Genomic DNA, 19,478 nt, shown 5'->3' with positions numbered 1-19,478 from the left:
CAACCAGCTAAAATCAGTTTTTTCATTGTACCTAGTCATGTCTTAGATTTATAGCTCACCTTTTTTTTCTGAAAGCACAGTGAAGTACACATAGAGATCTCCCTGATTTTAACCCCACAGCAATCACTTCATTTAGTAGGTTTAGCTGAGAGAGAATGACTGGCCCATAATCCCTCAATGAGTTCCAGGTTGCTTGTATAAACTGTAAATAATGAAAGGTGGTCCTGACAGATGGCTTGTATATAGATTAATTAAGTCCATAATTAAAATCTATTATTAAAAAGAAAAAGGAGCTGTTTTTTTAAATATATCATTGTCAGCATTGAACTATCCCTACTTATGTCCTATATCTGAGCTGTGGGGAATACATTAATATAATTCTGTCCCAGATTAGCACTTAGGTTTTTGACCTTATAAACAATTCATAACATTTAGAACTCAGGTCTAAAGAGAAACCTGAGTATGTGTGAAAAGGGGATGGATTAGCTTAAAGTAGCCTGATGCCCTCTAATGTTAGGATTGAAATGAATTCCCAGGAATTCGGCATGCTGACTGAAAACGTTGGAAGGCATTTCGTTGGGGAAGGTTGGTGTAGAATAAACGTGAGCACTTATTGTGGGGAAAGAGATAAGGAGAAGTCAGATCAGTTAAGTTATTTTAATAGAGTTCAAAATATATTTATTTTCAACCTGCAAGTTTTACCTACAAGCTGTATTTCTTAAACTTGATGCCAGTGAGACAGCAGCAATACAGCCACTGATAATGCTAATGCAACGGTTATACAACTGGAGTAGGAAAGGCCCACTGAGTCCAACCTCTTGCTCAGTGCAGGAATCCAGATTAAATCATGGCCAGCAAATGGTTGTTTAGCCTTTGCTTGAACACTTCTAGTGAAGGGGATCCCACTGTTTCTCTATTTGGTTCCATTGTTCAGTGTTTACTAACATTATATAGGAAATGTTTACTAACATTACACTGGAATCTGCCTTCCTCAAAATGACAGTAGATGTGTTTCTGAAACCATGAAGAATAGGTTTTGACGTTCCTCTATGTGGTATCAGTTCAGATATTTGAAGAGTGCTATCATACCTCCCCCCTTTCTTCTTTTCTCAAGGCTAAGCATTTCTAGGTTCTTCAATCTCTCTTCAGAGGACTTAGTTTTTAATTTCTTGTTCATCCTCATTACCCTTCTCATAATCCAGAAGTGGACACAATACACCAAGTAGAATCTGACCAATGATGACTGAAATGCAACGATACTGGAAACCATATTTATGTTGATGCAGCCTAAAAATGCATTTGCTTTTCATTTTATAGGCATATCACACCACTATTTCATATTCATTTTGCAAACAACTAATATTCCAAGATCTTTTCACAAATATTCTTCCCAGGCCAGGAATATCTCATCCTATACATCTTTGTCTTTGATTTCTCTTTCCTGAGTGAATAATTTTGCATTGGTCTCTGTTAAATTTCACTGTGTAGTTTTCAGTGCATTTCTCTAACTTATCAAGTTTGTCTTGACTTCTGTCCCACCCAATATTGTGTCACTGGAAAATTTGACAAGATCTGTCCTCAATGCGTCATCCTACCTGGAAAATCTTCGATGGGACCCCTAGGGAGAGGATTGGTAATTACAAATCTCACCCACAAAAAGCTGGATGGTAGTAGCAGAAGAGTACTGCTAAAGCTCTGTCCTTTCTGTGGCTTTGGGCTGGTCAGCCAAATGATGACCCAGTGCAGTGTTCCTCTTTTTTGCTGAGTCCAGTTAGCAAAATGCTTACCAAGCATTTTGTACAAAACTGCATGTTGCATTGTTTCATCGTTTGGTATTCTGAAAGGCCTGGGAAGGCCTACTCTTTGTGATCACTATTAGATGCATTTTACAAGGTTGAAACATTTCCCAAGATTTAGTTTTTTGCTATAGATATTACTGTTTAAATTTGTTAAAGAAAATTGGCCCCAAACATTGAAGAAACACATTGACTTTTATGTACTTACATTTGGCTAACTTTCGTAGTTTATGTCTCTCTCTCTCTCTTTGTGTTAATTCCAAATATGGAGCAGGAAATTTTATTTTCCTCTAAATCCACCTGTTCTTATATGAAAGAACCTGCATAATGCATCAGGCTCTTGGCACATCAGGTTGTTTCTGGAATACATGCAAAAAAGTGCCTGAGTTGAGGCATCTCCTGAGCTTCAAGATCTCTCATGTAAAAATTTGGTTGCTTTCCCTGAAGGTCCCAGAACATCAACCCCAATTATGATTGTACTATGATTGTACTAATTTACCATATTTTAGAAACATTTTCTCTGGCATTTAAAAAGAAAAGTTGGGGGGCAGAATCTGGCTAAGCAGTATAGGTTTTTTTTTAATCCATTCAGTCATGTCGGGTTCTTGGAGACTTCCTGGACAGGTCCCTGCAGTTTTCTTGGCAAGGTTTTTCAGAAGTGGTTTGGCATTGCCTGATTCCTGGGGCTGAGAGAGGGTGACTGGCCCAAGGTCACCCAGCTGGCTTTGTGCTTAAGGTGGGACTAGAACTCCTGGTCTCCCGGTTTCTAACCTAGGCCTCAACCACTACACCAAACTGGCATAACTAACAGTTATGCTTATCTAAAATAATTGTTCAAAACACCCTTTTTCTCTAGCCCTTTCCCCCAGTCTCTTTAGCAGAAAACTGCAAACATTCGGGATTGTATAAAAATCAAAGATCCATTCACCACAGCTCTTGCATGCATGACAGCTTCTGTGTGCTGCTTCTTCAAAATAGCAGGAAAATATCTCACCAAGTTTTATCAACTTCACTATCAACATTCAGTGATGCAGTTGGAAAGATTCCAAGTATGGCAAAAGCCAGTTTTAAGTTAAGTTTCAGAACAAAGGAGGATTGAGTTTCCAGTGTATACTTTCCATCTTTTCCCATCTTTTTTTATAGCCTTTTTGTGCATTGATGTTCCAGCTGCGCCATCTTGAAAGCTAGATCGCTCCTGTTTTGTGATTTTGATTTGGATGTATTAATGGTATTAACTGCAAAACTGTGATTGGCTTGTTGTGAGGCAGCAAGCTCCTGTCTTCTAGATGTTTTGATTGTGAACTCCCCAAACTGTCTAGCCAACGGTAAGGAATTTGGAGAGTTGTCTGGAGGGCAGCAGGTTGCTGATTATTACAATAATGTAGGGAAATAGTTTAGCCTTCTTTGGGCAAATGTTTTAGGGATAGTGATGGTAATGAAGATTAACATTATTCTGATCATTATTACTGTTAAGGAAGTGAAATGAATACAGGTCTCTTGAAGGAAGCCGTCTCTCTGCTTGTGTTTAATGATAGAAATGTTATATGCTTATAGAAGACAAGGAGTTGGGTGACTGTAGCTGCAACTCTACCTACTGTACACTTACTAATTACATATACACACACATGCACATACACAGACTTCCATGATGAGATTAAGAATTGAATGTTAACTAGTAGGCAAAATGCCTGTAAATCAGAGTGTTATTGGGACTCTGTTCTCTGAGGGATAGGGGGAAACTGCACTCACTCTGGCTTGTGAATAGCAGGCCTTCATGGAGGAGAGTGGGGAGAGTTAGTAAGCCTCTGGTCAACGTATTTCTAAAAGCCTTTGTTCTCTCAGCATGCGGGGATAGTGTATACAATACTAAGGGCTAGACTCAACATTTGATCCTTGTTGAAAGCTTTCCATAGCTTGCGATCAAATCATATTTTCCATACAATTTGCAAAGAATTTGCTGGAAAAAATGTGGTGTGAATTAATGGGTTTTGTTTTCCAACTTCAGGAACACAAAACACAGCTGGAATTGTTTCTTTAAAATGCTCTTTCTCTTCAGGACTCATTTAACTGGTTTAATGATAAAGCAGCAATTAACAAAAGACATCACATACAACAGTCCCAACATTCTTCCTGTGGCCTACTGGTCCCAGATGAATTTTTGATAATATATTTTGTCTATGTTTCCTCATCCCCAAGCAGTAAAAGGTTGCACGCAGACTGTGCAAGGTGAATTGAGAGCACTGGAGACACACCGTTTCACTGACAAATGAGTAGAGATACATTTATGTGTGGAAATGCGGAAACAGCTAGGCTAGCAACGCTAGTCGCACAGTGTTACTCCTGTTTCTTAAAATCTAAATGAGAGTCATGTTAGCCAAATACATGGTATGGCTGTTTACCACCGTTCCTCACACATACAGTTATTCAAGCTGGGAAATTTAGTCCAGTGCTATCTACCTGAAGAGAGTGGCTGCATGTATTATTTACTGTCAATTATTAGGCTATGCTACGACTAGAGATAGGGACGCGGTGGCGCTGCGGGTTAAACCGCTGAGCTGCCGATCGGAAGGTCGGAGGTTCGAAACCGCGTGGTGGGGTGTGCTCCCGTTGCTCGTTCCAGCTCCTGCTCACCTAGCAGTTCGAAAACATGCAAATGTGAGTAGATCAATAGGTACCGCTTCGGCGGGAAGGTAATGGCGTTCCGAGTTGTCATGCTGGCCACATGACCCGGAAGTGTCTATGACAACGCCGGCTCCAAGGCTTAGAAACGGAGATGAGCACCGCCCCCTAGAGTCGGATTCGACTGGACTTTACGTCAAGGGAAACCTTTACCTTTACCTTACGACTAGAGGCAGATGTGTTTTGTACAGGTATGCCTTTACAGGATTTTTAGATTTTTCCTATAACTTCCCTATGCACAATAGCTACAACTGGTCTTGGATAACTCTTAAGCTTAGTTCCCATGACTGGAAATGCATCAGGCAGAAAGTACTGCTTAAGGTCATATATTTTAAAATTGCAGAAATCCTTATATTTCTTCCCACACCTGCTTTGGGATCATTTTAATTATGAAACACAAGTTGCAAATGTTACAAAGAAACGTAAGATAAATACCCAGAGATGATATGAGGCCTGAGAATGCACAAAGAGTTTGCTCTGTAAACTATGTGTCATGACCTCGTTGCAAGGCACAAAGAGCCTCACAACGTGGATCATGATCATTAAGGAAAAGGGGGAAGAAGATAATCCAATCAGGGATTAAAACAAGCACCCAAAGACACCCACACCCATGATCCCATCAACAACTGAAAAGAGAGACGTCAGAGGAGTGAAGATAAGGAGCACATGGTGCCCCGGAGAACTCAACCGTTGCAGGAAGACAAAGAGGACACCGGGGAAAACGCCCACGCAGCCATCAAGGATCCCATCAAGAGGGATCGGGGCATTGAGGGGTGGGGAAGCCCGGGGCAATACAGGAGGGTATAAAAGGGGCACCCCCACACTACCTACCCCGTTCCCGTTTTTCGTTCTGTCAGCTATCATTCCAATAAACCAGAAATCCTTAATACCCATTAAGTGAGTCTGTGTCTTATTGCGAAGCGAGGCTGGCCCTGACATAAAAACGGGAACCGCAAAAATTTTTTTTTCCACCTGGTACCTATCCAACACGTTTGTGAGGGACCCAGCCAGGCATGGAGAACCAGGAACCGAGGAGGCGCAACCCTTCGGCGCCCGGCGACGAAGCCCCGCTCTCGCAGGGCGGGATGCAGCTGAGGTCCGGGCGATGCAACGCCCCGGTAAGTATGGGACCCAGCTGGGGGGAAGCAGCGGGGGAGGGACCCACCCCGGCGCCCCGGAGCCCGCGAGGCACCGGGGGCGAGACGAGGGGACCCTCTCCAAGCCTACAGGCAACCCCGGAGGAAGCGCGAGACGAACCGCCACCCTGGGCGCTCGAAGGCGAGGGCGCGCCTGGCACCGCGGCGGGATCGAGGGACGATCCGTCCTCTACCACGGCCAACGGCGAGGGCGAGCGGAGCGGCGAAAACCTCGGCGGGAAGCCGGGGACGGCGGAGAGGCTCGACGCGTTGGAGGAAGGGATGCAGGCGGTGCGGCAGATGCTCCAACAGCTGACGGCGGCACAGGGACTCCGCAACGGAGGCGGCGCAGAGGCACCCCCGGTCGAAAGGAGGCAGGGTGAGCGGGGCGGCGGTGACGGCGGAACCCGACCCAAGGAGCCCAACCGACGACCTGAGGCGCACCGGGAGGCGAGACGGGGTGGAGACCCAGCGGACAGCGGCGACCACGGCGGGACCCGACCCCAGGAGGCCACCCAACGAGCGGAGGCGCGCCCGGACGTGAGACGGCGGGACAACCTCGGCGGCGGCGGCGTCCGGCCCCAGGAGCCCACCCCACGACGGGAGATGCGCCAGGCTGAGAGGCGGAGGGACGACCCGGCGGGCGGCGACGGCGACGGCGGAGCCTGGATCCAGGAGCCCGACCGAGGGAGAACACCCCGCCCTCCCCCCCGAGCGACGGGACGACGACCTTGCGAGGAGCCCCAGAGAGAGGCACCAATGCCGCAAGAGAACCGGAGACACCCCGACCCGCAGCAGCTCCTGCAGAGCCCGAGGCACGACGCAGAGGGGGCCAGGAGCCAGACCAGGACACCCGCCAAAGACTTTGGCATAAAGTTCGATGGGGACCCCTCGAAACTCTCCTTCTTTTTGACTAACGCGAGGTACTACCTCGAAGAATGGGGTCCCTGCTTCAGAACTGAGCGGGGCAAAATCAATGCCCTGGCCATAAAATTAAAAGGGCGGGCCGCCGATTGGTACGTCCAATTGTGCCAATCAGGCGCCCGGGCGCTGCAGGACAGCACTGAATTCCTGCAGGCACTAGAAAGGCACTTCAGGGACCCCCTGGAGCAAGAAAAGGCAAAAAGGGCGCTAGAGACACTTAGACAAAGCCCGCGCTCCGTGGCTGAGTATGCCATGGAGTTCCAAGCCCTAGCCGGAAAAGTGGACACTTGGTCTCAATCGACACTGATTGAGAAGTTCAAACATGGACTCAACTTAAATGTCCTCCGGTGGGCACTTGGCCGCGACAACCCCAGCTCCCTCACGGGGTGGATCCAGCTGGCAGCGGAAGCGGAGAACGCCCACGACACGTTCCTCCACGCAAGGAGGGAAACGCAACAGATGGAGACAGTGAGACCCCCACGCACCAACGCAAGGCAGGTGAGGGCGAGACCCCAACCTTGGAAGGAGGAACGGGACAGACGCTTCGCTAAAGGGCAATGTTTCACGTGCGGCAGGGAAGATCACAAAGCAGCCGCATGCCCCAAAACGACGCCCAGAGAGAGCCCAAGGAGGGCACAAACAGCACCAACCCCAGCGCCAAGAAAGCGACCAGCAGCAAAGGGGGAGTACCGACGCAGACACGGCCCCTACAGTTCAGAGGAGGAGGAAAGCAACCCCGATGAGGCGGCGGGAAACGACAACCACCTGGCCTAAGGGGCGCCGAAGGACAGGTGGAGGACACTGACAGGTGCTTCGACAAAGCGGTGAGTGAGGAATGCCCCACCCTCTACGTCCGTGTCACCCTCACCCATAGAAATAAAACCGAAAAGGTCTGGGCACTCATTGATTCGGGTTGCTCCAAAAGCCTCATGCACCCTGACCTGGCAGCCGCACTCGACCTCCGCTGCTATCCACTTCAGCACCACCTGGTGTTCTCGCAGCTCGATGGATCTGCAGCGGGAGGGGGCCCGGTCACCCAATACACCGGAGAAACCGCGCTACGGCTCGGCAGCCACGAGGAAAAATTGGCTTTCATCGTGGCACCGGTGGGGCAACCCCGACTCATACTGGGGATCCCATGGCTCGTGCAGCAAAACCCAGTCATCAACTGGAGAACCAGAGAGATTAAGTTTGCTGACGGGCGTTACCAAGCACCTTCAGGGAACAGGGTTCCCCGAGCAGCCATGGGGGGGCCAAGACGACTGTGGAACACAGAGAGACAGCACTGCCAGAGGGACTGCCGACCAAATACGGGGATTTCGCCGACGTTTTCGGTGAGAAAGAGGCGGACAAACTCCCCCCCCACAGAAAGACGGACTGCACCATTGAACTGGTCCCGGGGGTACCCCTACCCAAACCAAAAATATATGCTATGACCCAGCGAGAGCTAGCTGCATTAAGGGACTTCATAGACAAAAACCTGGCGAGAGGTTTTATCGAGCCAGCAAACTCTCCAGTGGGAGCGCCAGTCCTCTTTCGCGAGAAAAAGGACGGGTCATTGCGGCTCTGTACAGACTACCGCGGATTAAACGCAGCAAGCATTTCAAATAAATACCCCTTACCCTTAATAAAGGACATTTTGTCCCACTTGGTAAAGGGTAAGGTATTCTCCAAACTGGACATAAGGGAAGCCTACTACCGCATACGGATACGGGAGGGGGATGAGTGGAAGACTGCTTTTAATTGCCCATTGGGGGCGTTTCAATATAAAGTACTCCCATTCGGATTGGCAGGAGCACCGGGGGTATTCATGCAGTTAATTAATGAGGTCCTGCGTGACCACCTTTTTAAGGGGGTTTTGGTTTACCTGGATGACGTATTGATCTACACAGAAACAGAACGTGAGCACGAACGCTTGGTAAAAGACGTGCTCAAGAAACTTCGCAAGGCAGAGCTGTTTGTAAAGCTCTCCAAGTGCGAGTTTCACAAAAAACAAATTGACTACCTAGGGTATAGGATTTCTGCTAAAGGGATAGAAATGGACCCCAGCAAGGTCCAAGCCATCCTGGCGTGGGAACGCCCACGCACGAGGAGACAGCTGCAAAGCCTCCTGGGATTCACTAATTTCTACAGGGGGTTCACGCCCAGGCTGGCAGAGACTATATTGCCCCTAACTAACCTGCTAAAGACTAAGGGCTTGGGGGACACGCGCAAATCGAGGAACCCGGGGGCGCTACTGAATTGGACAGCTGACTGTCAAACGGCTTTCGAGAGACTGAAAACCCTCTTCACAGCTGAGCCAGTGTTACAACACCCCGACCCCACCAAGCCTTTTGTGGTGCAGGCAGATGCCTCCGACTTTTCCATCGGAGCCATCCTGCTCCAAAAGGACTCCGACAACCACCTAAAGCCCTGCGCCTACCTTTCCCGCAAATTCTCCGAAACGGAGCGGAGATGGCACGTATGGGAAAAGGAGGCGTTTGCAGTGAAGACAGCCTTGGAAACGTGGCGACACCTGCTGGAGGGGGCCTCCTGCCCCTTCGAGGTCTGGACGGACCACAAGAACCTGGAGGCACTCAGCACACCAAAACGACTCAGCCCGAAGCAGGTGCGATGGGCTCAGTTTTTCAGCCGGTTCAATTTCACGCTGAAATTCATACCGGGCAAGAAAAACTTCTTGGCAGACGCCCTTTCCCGACGGCCACAGGACGACACGCAAGCCTCCGACATCGTAGGAACAGTATGGACCGAGAAACAGCTCGGCTGCCCAGCTGTCACGCGGAGCCAGACAAGGAATCAGCGCACGCCAGCACGAACGGCGGGGAGCGATCGGAGCCGACGCTCAATTTCACCGAACTGGCAACAAAGACTCACACAAGCACTACAGCAAGATACATGGTTGCAGAATAACCAACAACATGTATCTTTCAAAGACAACATCGCCTGGAAAGAGAAAGCCTTGTACGTGCCCGAATCACTGCGGGGGGAAATCTTACACAGAGCGCACGATGACAAATCTGCAGGGCATTTTGGGTTTGTAAAAACCCTCCACCTAACGAGGAGGCAATTTTGGTGGCCAAACCTCAGAAAGGACGTAAAAGACTACGTAGGCAACTGCCCCATATGTGCCACCACCAAACGTAAAGGAGGGAAACCCCACGGGCTGCTACAGGCGGTAGCCAGCCCCTCCCGGCCATGGGAAGAAATTTCCATGGATTTCATTGTGGACCTCCCACCCAGCCAAAGAAAAACTGTGATATGGGTGGTAAAAGACTATTTCTCGAAACAAGCACACTTCATCCCGTGCGCGACTATCCCCTCCGCACAACAGCTGGCACGTTTATTCCTAACACACATATACAGGATCCACGGCGCCCCCTACAGGTTGGTGACCGACAGAGGCACACAATTCACGTCAAAGTTTTGGCGGGAATTTTTAAAACTAATCGGAACCAAGCAAGCACTGTCCACTGCGTGGCATCCAAACACGGACGGATCAACAGAGATCCTAAACTCAACACTTGAACAGTTCCTGAGGGCATTCATAAATTATCAACAGGACAACTGGGTAGACCTACTACCTTTTGCAGAGGTGGCCTATAATAACGCGGTACACCAGAGCACTGGCCACACCCCTTTTAAGGTGGTCTATGGAAGGGACTTTGTACCGATACCAGAATTGCCGCAACCTGAAACCCTGCCCTGCTCACCAGACGATTGGGCGGCACAGCTGGCAACAACCTGGCCAATCATCCAAACGGCCCTAGCAGACGCACAAACAACGTACAAAAAATATGCGGACAACCACAGGGCGGAGGCACCGAACTACAAAGTGGGAGATAGGGTCTACCTCTCCACTAAGTTCATAAAGACCTCGCAACCCTCGAAGAAATTGGCACCGAAATTCATCGGACCTTTTAAAATCATACAGGTAATCAACCCAGTTACGTTCAAACTGGAACTGCCTTACAATTTGAGACGGGTCCACCCAGTGTTTCATTGTGCACTACTGAAACCAACGAGCACATCCAAATGGCATACGGAAGAACCTCCACCCCCACCCATAATGATAGACAACCAACAACATTTTGAAGTAAAAGAAATACTGGACTCAAGAAAGCAAAGAGGAACACTACAATACCTCGTGAGATGGAAACATTTCTCACACCCAGAGTGGGTCCAGGCACGACACGTCATGGCTAGACAACTAACAAGACAGTTCCATGAGGCATACCCAGAGAAACCAGCACCATAGAACATCTTTGGGGGGGCAGCATGTCATGACCTCGTTGCAAGGCACAAAGAGCCTCACAACGTGGATCATGATCATTAAGGAAAAGGGGGAAGAAGATAATCCAATCAGGGATTAAAACAAGCACCCAAAGACACCCACACCCATGATCCCATCAACAACTGAAAAGAGAGACGTCAGAGGAGTGAAGATAAGGAGCACATGGTGCCCCGGAGAACTCAACCGTTGCAGGAAGACAAAGAGGACACCGGGGAAAACGCCCACGCAGCCATCAAGGATCCCATCAAGAGGGATCGGGGCATTGAGGGGTGGGGAAGCCCGGGGCAATACAGGAGGGTATAAAAGGGGCACCCCCACACTACCTACCCCGTTCCCGTTTTTCGTTCTGTCAGCTATCATTCCAATAAACCAGAAATCCTTAATACCCATTAAGTGAGTCTGTGTCTTATTGCGAAGCGAGGCTGGCCCTGACACTATGTCTGAGACAAATAGCAAAGCATGGTTTTGACCAAGATGAGATCTGCCTTTTTCTAAAGAAACTGGAATGTGGCACAAGCTTGATTATTGGGTCTAACTCTTCTCTCTTCCCCCAGAATTGTAGTTCTTTTAGAATATGAGGATGGCATTGGGAAATTAAACCATACTTCCAAATGTGGCATTTAATTTAAGCTCTTAAATCATGAGATTCCTAGGTCAACCCCAGGAAAATTCTATATTCAAAAGTAGAGGGTTCAAACCAAACCAGAAGTTACACTAAGGACTCTGATCCCAGAATTGTGGTTATGTTGTGATAGAAAGAAGCGCTCAGCCTAAGATCAACCTATTAATGGAATGGGGGAAGGGATTAGGATATCTCATTATGAATTATGGACACCTGATGTATATGTATGTACATTTTCCTTGCTTAGCCTTTTAAAAAATCCATGCAGATGGGGAGAGGGCTAATCTGAAAAGTCTTGTGTGGAGTACAAATAGGGAAGTCATACAGTTCCCACATGTGCAATTTAGATAAAATACATGATGTGCATTCTGTACTCTGATATAATACTAGAGTACAAAAGGCTGAAATAAAGGGGCTCTAACTTTATGCAACACTTCTGAATACTCCCTTGAACTGTTCTCTATTTGTGGTAGGAATCCTTCTAATGAGCCTATCTCGATCTGCAAATAGGGCCAGTGAATCATTAAGAAAGCCTCATCCTGCCTATATTTCCCCATACTTAATGTGTGGCAAAACAATATCCAAAGAATAGCCTAGAAGGGGCAACACTTTGGAGAAAATGATTCTAGATAAACTTAAGAATGCCTACTCAGCACCAAGTGCCTACTTGTTATGGTGATTAATAACCCATAAAGCTGAATCTAATGACAAAAAAGAGCAAATGACTGCACATAAATTGAGGAGAGTGCTTTCTTATTACTTAGGTAGAACACTGGAATGCATGGCACAAAAATGGATTTCTCTGACATTTTTACCATTTTTTTAGGGCTTTAATCTCAATTGACTGTTTGCTTTTGCATTCCCCTGGATAAATTTGGAATAAAAGTGATTTTAGGATGAGGATTAATACACTGAAGTTTTAAAGATGCCTGGGGTTTAGGCATGGGAAGCAAAGGAGGAGGGAAAGTGATAGATGAATATTGGTATTCTTGAAAGGAAATTTCAAGTGATGTCTGAAATTGCAAAGTGGTGTTTTGGGTTTTGAAGTACAGTCAGCTCTCTTCCTTGTCCATGTAGAAGAAAACAAAGATCATCGTGGGTGGTAGGACAGATGTCCATGTGAATAAGACGGATCATTTCTAAGATGATAACAGCATCTAAATATCAAGTTGTTTTCTGTACAATTTCAAGCCCACTTAAATGCTCTGAGGTTCAGTTGTGAGTAAAAAAAGAATCCTTCATACTTCTGAAAGATGGAATGACTGTTAAATCACAGTTTGACTTAGCAATCAGATGGTTTATCATCAGTTCTGAACCCCTATAGGTTACATGGTCCCTATGAACTCTCTAAATTTTCTAGTGCTAAGTGCTTTTTAGATGTGGTCCAATGGACCACCTAGACCAAATGTCTGCAATCTGATGTCCTCCAGATTTATTCCATCAGAATTCCCATAACTTCAGACAGCATTGCCAAGGACTGGGGATGATAGAAGGAGTAGTGCAACACACCTGGAGGGTGCCAAGTGGGAGAATGCTTATTTTCTGATCCTATGAATCATATAGATGTGGTCATATGAACCTTGTGGATTTTTCTACCTCCTCCATATAAAATTGTGGGAGGAAGTGCATTTGCCAAGTTAGAGAGGCAGCCGGACCATCTATTTTCTCACTAGCATTTTGGTCAACAGATTGCTTTTTCAGGGTTGTGTAAAGTTCAAGGCAAAACCATGTGGCCGGTTTGGCTGCCCAAGCCAATATTCTCTTGCTGAATGCAGCATAACAGTCGTTTCATATATATTTACATTCTGTTCCCTAACATTTGGTAGTGTGAAACTTGAGTCTGCTGAACCTGTATTGTGTAGGTATTAATGTATTGCAGAATTCAGCAGTTCTGTCCTTGGATTCATCTGGATGAATTTCTCCTTCTCTTGGGTAGCATTGCCTAGTGAAAAAAAAGTGCTGGGCAACAATAACTCAAAATACTCAAAGATTGGGATCTCAGTAAACAATCCACTGGATTAAGTATGTTAGTGCACATTACTTCATTTGTTCTAAAGCCTGTCAATCTTGCTACATACCCCCTCCCCGCTGAATCCTGCATCACAAACAGCTATAGGCAAAAGAACCTTCCTGTCCTGGAATAAATGCAAATCTAGTCAAACATGAGATATCCATCTCTGATTTCTTCATATTTTGACATAAGATGCCGAGCAAAATGGAATTGGTGCTCTATTTGTCCAGGGTTCCTATGGAATAATTGCTTCCATGTTCATGTTCTTTAAATGGCAAAAAAATTAGAAAACTTTGAAATACCCATAAATCTCTTCATTCTCATCCCCCTTCCCTAAAACTGTAAAGAAGGGATCAATACTAGTTATAGACCTGGAATTATGCAATATTCCTTCCTGATCTACCTAAATAGGAGGAGAAATTTTTACTAAAAAAGAAAAAAAAAGTGTACAACAGAAGATCTGGGTCCAAATTCAGACAACTAAAACAAATTAGCAACTGACCACAGGTAATATCCAAGCAGCCAAACTTGGGAATCACATTTTCAAGCTTTATAATCAGGGTATCATGTAGGCTTTCAACCAATGCCCAAAGTTACAAGGATGCCTAAGTGGCTTTCCATTTCTATAGCAGAAATAAAATGACTGGTAGATCAGATGAAGCCAGGAAAATTTGTGGGTGTTGATTTTGTTTTACCTGAACTGGTTGAATACAATATCAAATGGTGGGTGCTGATTTTAGCTATGCTCTTCACCACCATAGAGAGAACAACACTATATCCCAAATGAATGGGCTCTCACTATTATCTTCCAAATCATAACAAGGGAGTTAAAGCAACCCTGTTAATTTCCATCCAATCAATTTATTAAGTGGGATTAACAAGTTATATATATGCCACTCTGCCAGGAATTCCAGAAATAGTTTGACCATGAAAACATGTCATCAGCAGGATTGACCAATGCTTAGTCCTTCAACATCAACTGAAGAAATGGAGCACCAATCCTAGAGGAGCCTTATACATTGCCTTTTGTCAACACTTAAAGGTAGACCAGACTAGGATGCCTGTAATGGTATGTGGGAATGACCTTGGGAGATGGGAGGAAGAGATGCTGCCTTGGGAACGATCAGACAAGAGGGGGCATAACTTGCAGCTGCGTAATGGAAAGAGAAAGAAACTCAGAAAGGAACCTCCCTAACTTATCAGACAGTAAAAACAGACAGTGGGAGAATTGTAATTTCAGACTTCCAAAATTCTGTTAATGTAGCCTTACAATAAAGTAGAATTAGCTCATTTGGTTGTGTTTCCTGTCTGGTCTACCTGGGAAGGCCGACAAAGCCAGAGTTATGAATGCTAATATTACATTATTATAAGGTTACAGTATCAGAATCTTGCAAGTCTGAAATGTGCCTCCTCGCTCTCCCTTCATGAGAACCAGGGAGGGTTATGTCTGAGACACTTACTCAAATTACCTTTCTGCCCTGGACTCAGATTTCCCTTTTTTCTGACTGTTGCCTTGGTTGCAGCTCTTCCTCCTGTACCTCAGGGTTATTCCTACTTCCCATTACACCTTTACTGGTTTTAAGTCAACCCTTGACTTATTATCTTGAGAAAGATTTTGGAAGGAATTAGAGACTTTCACAATAGAGCAACAGCTATTTGCACTTATTTTCAGATTACACAAAAATAACCATCTAAAAATATGCCATAACCCTCAGGGTCAATTGACTTGCTCAATTGCTATAAATAAAGAAGCAACATTTACTAGTATCTGTTGTTTAAATATTATATAAATACAATGGTTAAGACCTTTAATAAACCATGCTTTCATCCACCTGCTATGGTGAATAGCTTCATTCCTTACTATATGCCGATGATACAGCTATTCTTTCTCTTTCAGATGGAGAGCTAAGGCTTTTGCCCATCCTACCTTACAGGACCGTTGTTGTGGGAGTGATGGTGATGCTAACATAACATTGTATTTATATCCCACTTTTTCTCAGGAATCTGAAGACAACTTAATTAGGGATCTATGAAATAGATTGGATTGAGAGAGCCTGACTGGTCCAAGTGACCCAATAAGCTCCATGGTCAAATGAGGATCTTTCTAGTCCAATATGTGCATCATCTTGAGCTCCCAGGAGAAATAGAACATATAACAGAAAATAGCTTTTCTATGTGAGCATTCCTGAATATGGTGCCCTCCAGATCTGTTGAGATTCTGACTCACAGCAGGAAACAGTGAAAGGAGGATACAGGAGCAGCCGGGTCAAAAGTCAGCAGATCAGGTGGTTCGCCCTTACCAATGGTAGAGCATAGCAATTCCCCTAGCACAGTCTAGAAGATGGTCCCTTTTCCCTAGGTACAAGTGCTTCTCTTCTAGTTCTCCTCTGCTCCTTCTGGAAACTCTTTGAGTTGAGAGTTCCAATTTGGAAAACTTTTTCTTTGTTCTTTCCTGTTGCTGCTGTTTCTTCTGTTTCTACTAAATACTTAACAGTATAATATGAATTACATTGTCTGTAGCAGAAGCTGGTCACTAGCCAGAAGGTTTACAGCAAACAAGAGATCCATTAGACAGAAATGGTTGAAGATAGAAGTGTTAGGTACAGATGCAGACTTGTAGAATAAAGAAATGAGGCTAGGAGAACAATCAAGGAAGTGTGATTAGGGGCAAATACATGGAAAGATTTAACAATAATAATTAGCTATTTGGGTGTACTGCCCAATATAACATGCCACCAATTTAAATACCATGGGATAGGAACGATATGACTGGAACAGAAAGAGAAAAAAATAGTAGACTCAAGAGACATAAGAGAAGGAAAATGAAATGAGAGGAGGCCATCAAAGAGGCTGTTGTAACTTGACAAGAGAAGTAGAAAGATAGGATGGATCCTAGTAATATTTAAAAAGAACAGTTTTTTCATAACTTTATAATCAAGCTAGATAATCATATTTATATGAATATTTTCTCTGAGCCCCCCACTTCTAGTCTAAAGTACCAAAGTAGAGAATTCATATTTTCTCCCATGGGGTATAAAGTATCTGAAGGGGGGGGAAAAGAACTATCGCTTTCACTCTACACCATTTTTATTAACATGTTTTCTTTCCCTATCCAGATTGCAGCTATTCTGTAAAAAATCAGTCTGGTATGGAAAACATTCATGCAGTTGAACATTAAATGTAATTGGACTTCTGGGGGATGAGTCAAAGGTCTGTAGATGATTTATCCCTAAAGAGTAAAGGTATTTTCTTTCCATTTTGTATTTACAACAACCCTGTGAGTGAGCTTAGCATTGGGCAGTGACCTTCATAGCTGGTTCCTATTAGGCTTCAAGATTATTGACAGGGTTAAAAAATACGTTCAGCTCTTGCAAACCTTTGCCGGTATTACAGTCTCTATTGTGTGTGGTAGGATATGAGGCAAGAGTCTTGTGAATGCTGGTATTTCCCCATCACAATTTAGCTCTACTCACTTGCAGGCAAACATGGTTGTTCCCATATGAATTCATAATTGCATTTCTGAAGGGACTTCTTGAAGTACTTATAGTAACCTGCTGGCCAGTTTAACCTTCATGTCCATCTGCTCAATAACTTTACAACAGGCACAGAACCAGTAGGTTTGAGGCTGATTTCACAGTGTAGGCAGCTTGACAGCCATGATAGGAGACTTTAAGGCAGCCTTTCTCAACCTTTTGACCCTGGAGGAACCCTTGAAATATTTTCCAGGCCTCGGGGAACCCCTGCATATTCAGGCTCAAATATAGGCCAGAAGTTACAAAATTATTATATTCATTTCATGGGTAGGCCTGTCTATATGCATTAACAGTGTTTGTACGCTAAAAATAAAGAATGAAACTTACCACTTTAATGTAAATTGTGATCTCCCAGGGAACCCCTAGTGACCTCTCATGGAACCCTAGGGTTCCAGGGAACCCTGGTTGAGAAACCCTGCTTTAAGGTAACCTGCTTCTAAGCAGGTTAAAACTTTAAAGGTGGAAGGGATGAAAGACACCAGCAAGCAGTGTGACTCATAGAATATAGATTTTGTGTGCCACCAATAGTCAAGGACTGTCAGCTTTGCTAGGTAGAAGAGACAAGAAGCACGCCCAGAAGTAGGAGCTCTAACTTTATTGTAAGGTTACATTAACAGAATCTTGCAAGTCTGAAAGTACTTCTCTCCCCCCTCACCTTTACAGTCCAAGAAGCTAGGGAGGGTCCCTTCTGACATGTTTGCCATGCCCCCATTCCTTCTGCAGACTCAGCTGCCACTTGTCTGACTGTTGGCTAGTCTGCGGCTCTTCTTCCTGTCTCCCAAGGTCATTCCCACATATCATTACTTCAACTGAATTTTGCGCTGCTGGTTAAACCGCTGAGCTGTCGATCGGAAGGTCGGCGGTTCGAAACCGCGCGGCGGGGTGAGCTCCCGTTGCTCGTCCCAGCTCCTGCACACCAAGCAGTTCGAAAACATGCAAATGTGAGTAGATTAATTGGTACCGCTTCGGCGGGAAGGTAACGGCGTTCCGTGAGTCATGCTGGCCACATGACCCGGAAGTGTCCTATGGACAAACGCCGGCTCCAAGGCTTTGAAACGGAGATGAGCACCGCCCCCTAGAGTCGGACACGACTGGACTTTACGTCAAGGGAAACCTTTACCTTTACCTTAAGATTTATGAATGGTCTTTAAAGGTAGCCCTGCATGGAGGACTGCATTACAGTAATTCATGCATGGGTACTGGACCCAAGGTCTACTCCACCTGGAGTAATTGGGTATCTCCACATAAGGAAACTATGCCAGTTTGAATGCAGCTCTGGATTCTTGCATTTCACACAATGTCAGCAGTGCTGGAGAGCTGAGCTAATTTATTTTTGGTTCAGCTGCAGTAGTTGCAGTTGTTGTGAAGTGATGGCCCGCTTTCCCTTTTGAGGGGATTTCTGACCTCATCTTTCTTCCTGAGGTGTGAGCGTCTGCTCTTGTAAAGAGAAGTCTAGTTTGATGGCTAGATTGAAGAAACAGGTGAAACTGACTGAAAAATATTTTTCCAGAGTCTTCCTTGTCTTGAGTACTATTAGACCTTCTTTCTTTTGATTGATGAGAGGGATTTTAGTACTGCTCTGAGTTCTCAGCATTTCAGGCTTGCAGAAGTTAAGGTAACCATAGCTTGCCTTGAAACTGCTTCTGAATGTTGAGGAGTGAAAGTGGTAGGGGCATGGAAGTCCCCATAGTAGATATCATCATTTTAAGATAAAAAGAAGCATTCTCGGCCACAGCTGCCATGTAAGATTCTTCAGTTTGCTCAAGGTAGTTAGAACTTTCAGATACTCAGAATTTTGGCACTCAGGGAATATGCAGAGCAGCATCTCCATATAGTCAAGCTCCAAGGCTGGTGCTGATCCATCCGAACAGACAACTGCTTCTGCTTCTTCCAGTTTGCAAATACAGACTTTTAGAGGCTAAAGCAGAATCAGGATAGCAATTAAAGTGTTGATTCTCTTTAAATCCCCTCTTGATCATAAAGCTCATTGGCTTACTTTGGGCCAGTTGCTTTCATTCAAGTTGAGATTGTAGAGTTAAAATGAACAGGGACTCTCTGAGGAAAGGTGGCATATAAATGCACCAAACAAACAATGAATCCAAAGTAGTTTGGGTTTGTTTTCCTCCTTGTGCACTGCTTTCCATCTATAGTATACTTGCCTACTCTTTGTGATCACTATTAGATGCAGATGTGCCACCCCTGTGGTTGCATTTTTTAATTCTGCACATGATTCAGGGAAGTCACTCAGAAAGAAAAAAATAATGAAAGATATAGGAATGGATGGATGGAGGTGCCTATGTTCATTAAATGAAAGATAATCCAAATATGGCTCTGAATTTGAATTCATTTCTGAAAATGGTATGTGCATCTGACTGTAGCCAAAACAAAAAGTAATTAGAGCCACATAAATGAAATGGTATGCTCCCTCCTGTGTCTCTGATGAGTATAATTTAATTAACAATCTTTCCTCTTGTTGTTACCTTTTT

The sequence above is a fragment of the Candoia aspera genome, chromosome 1 (assembly GCF_035149785.1).
Source record: "Candoia aspera isolate rCanAsp1 chromosome 1, rCanAsp1.hap2, whole genome shotgun sequence".
NCBI classification, from domain to species: Eukaryota; Metazoa; Chordata; class Lepidosauria; order Squamata; family Boidae; genus Candoia; species Candoia aspera.
This window is presented reverse-complemented; position numbering follows the sequence as displayed.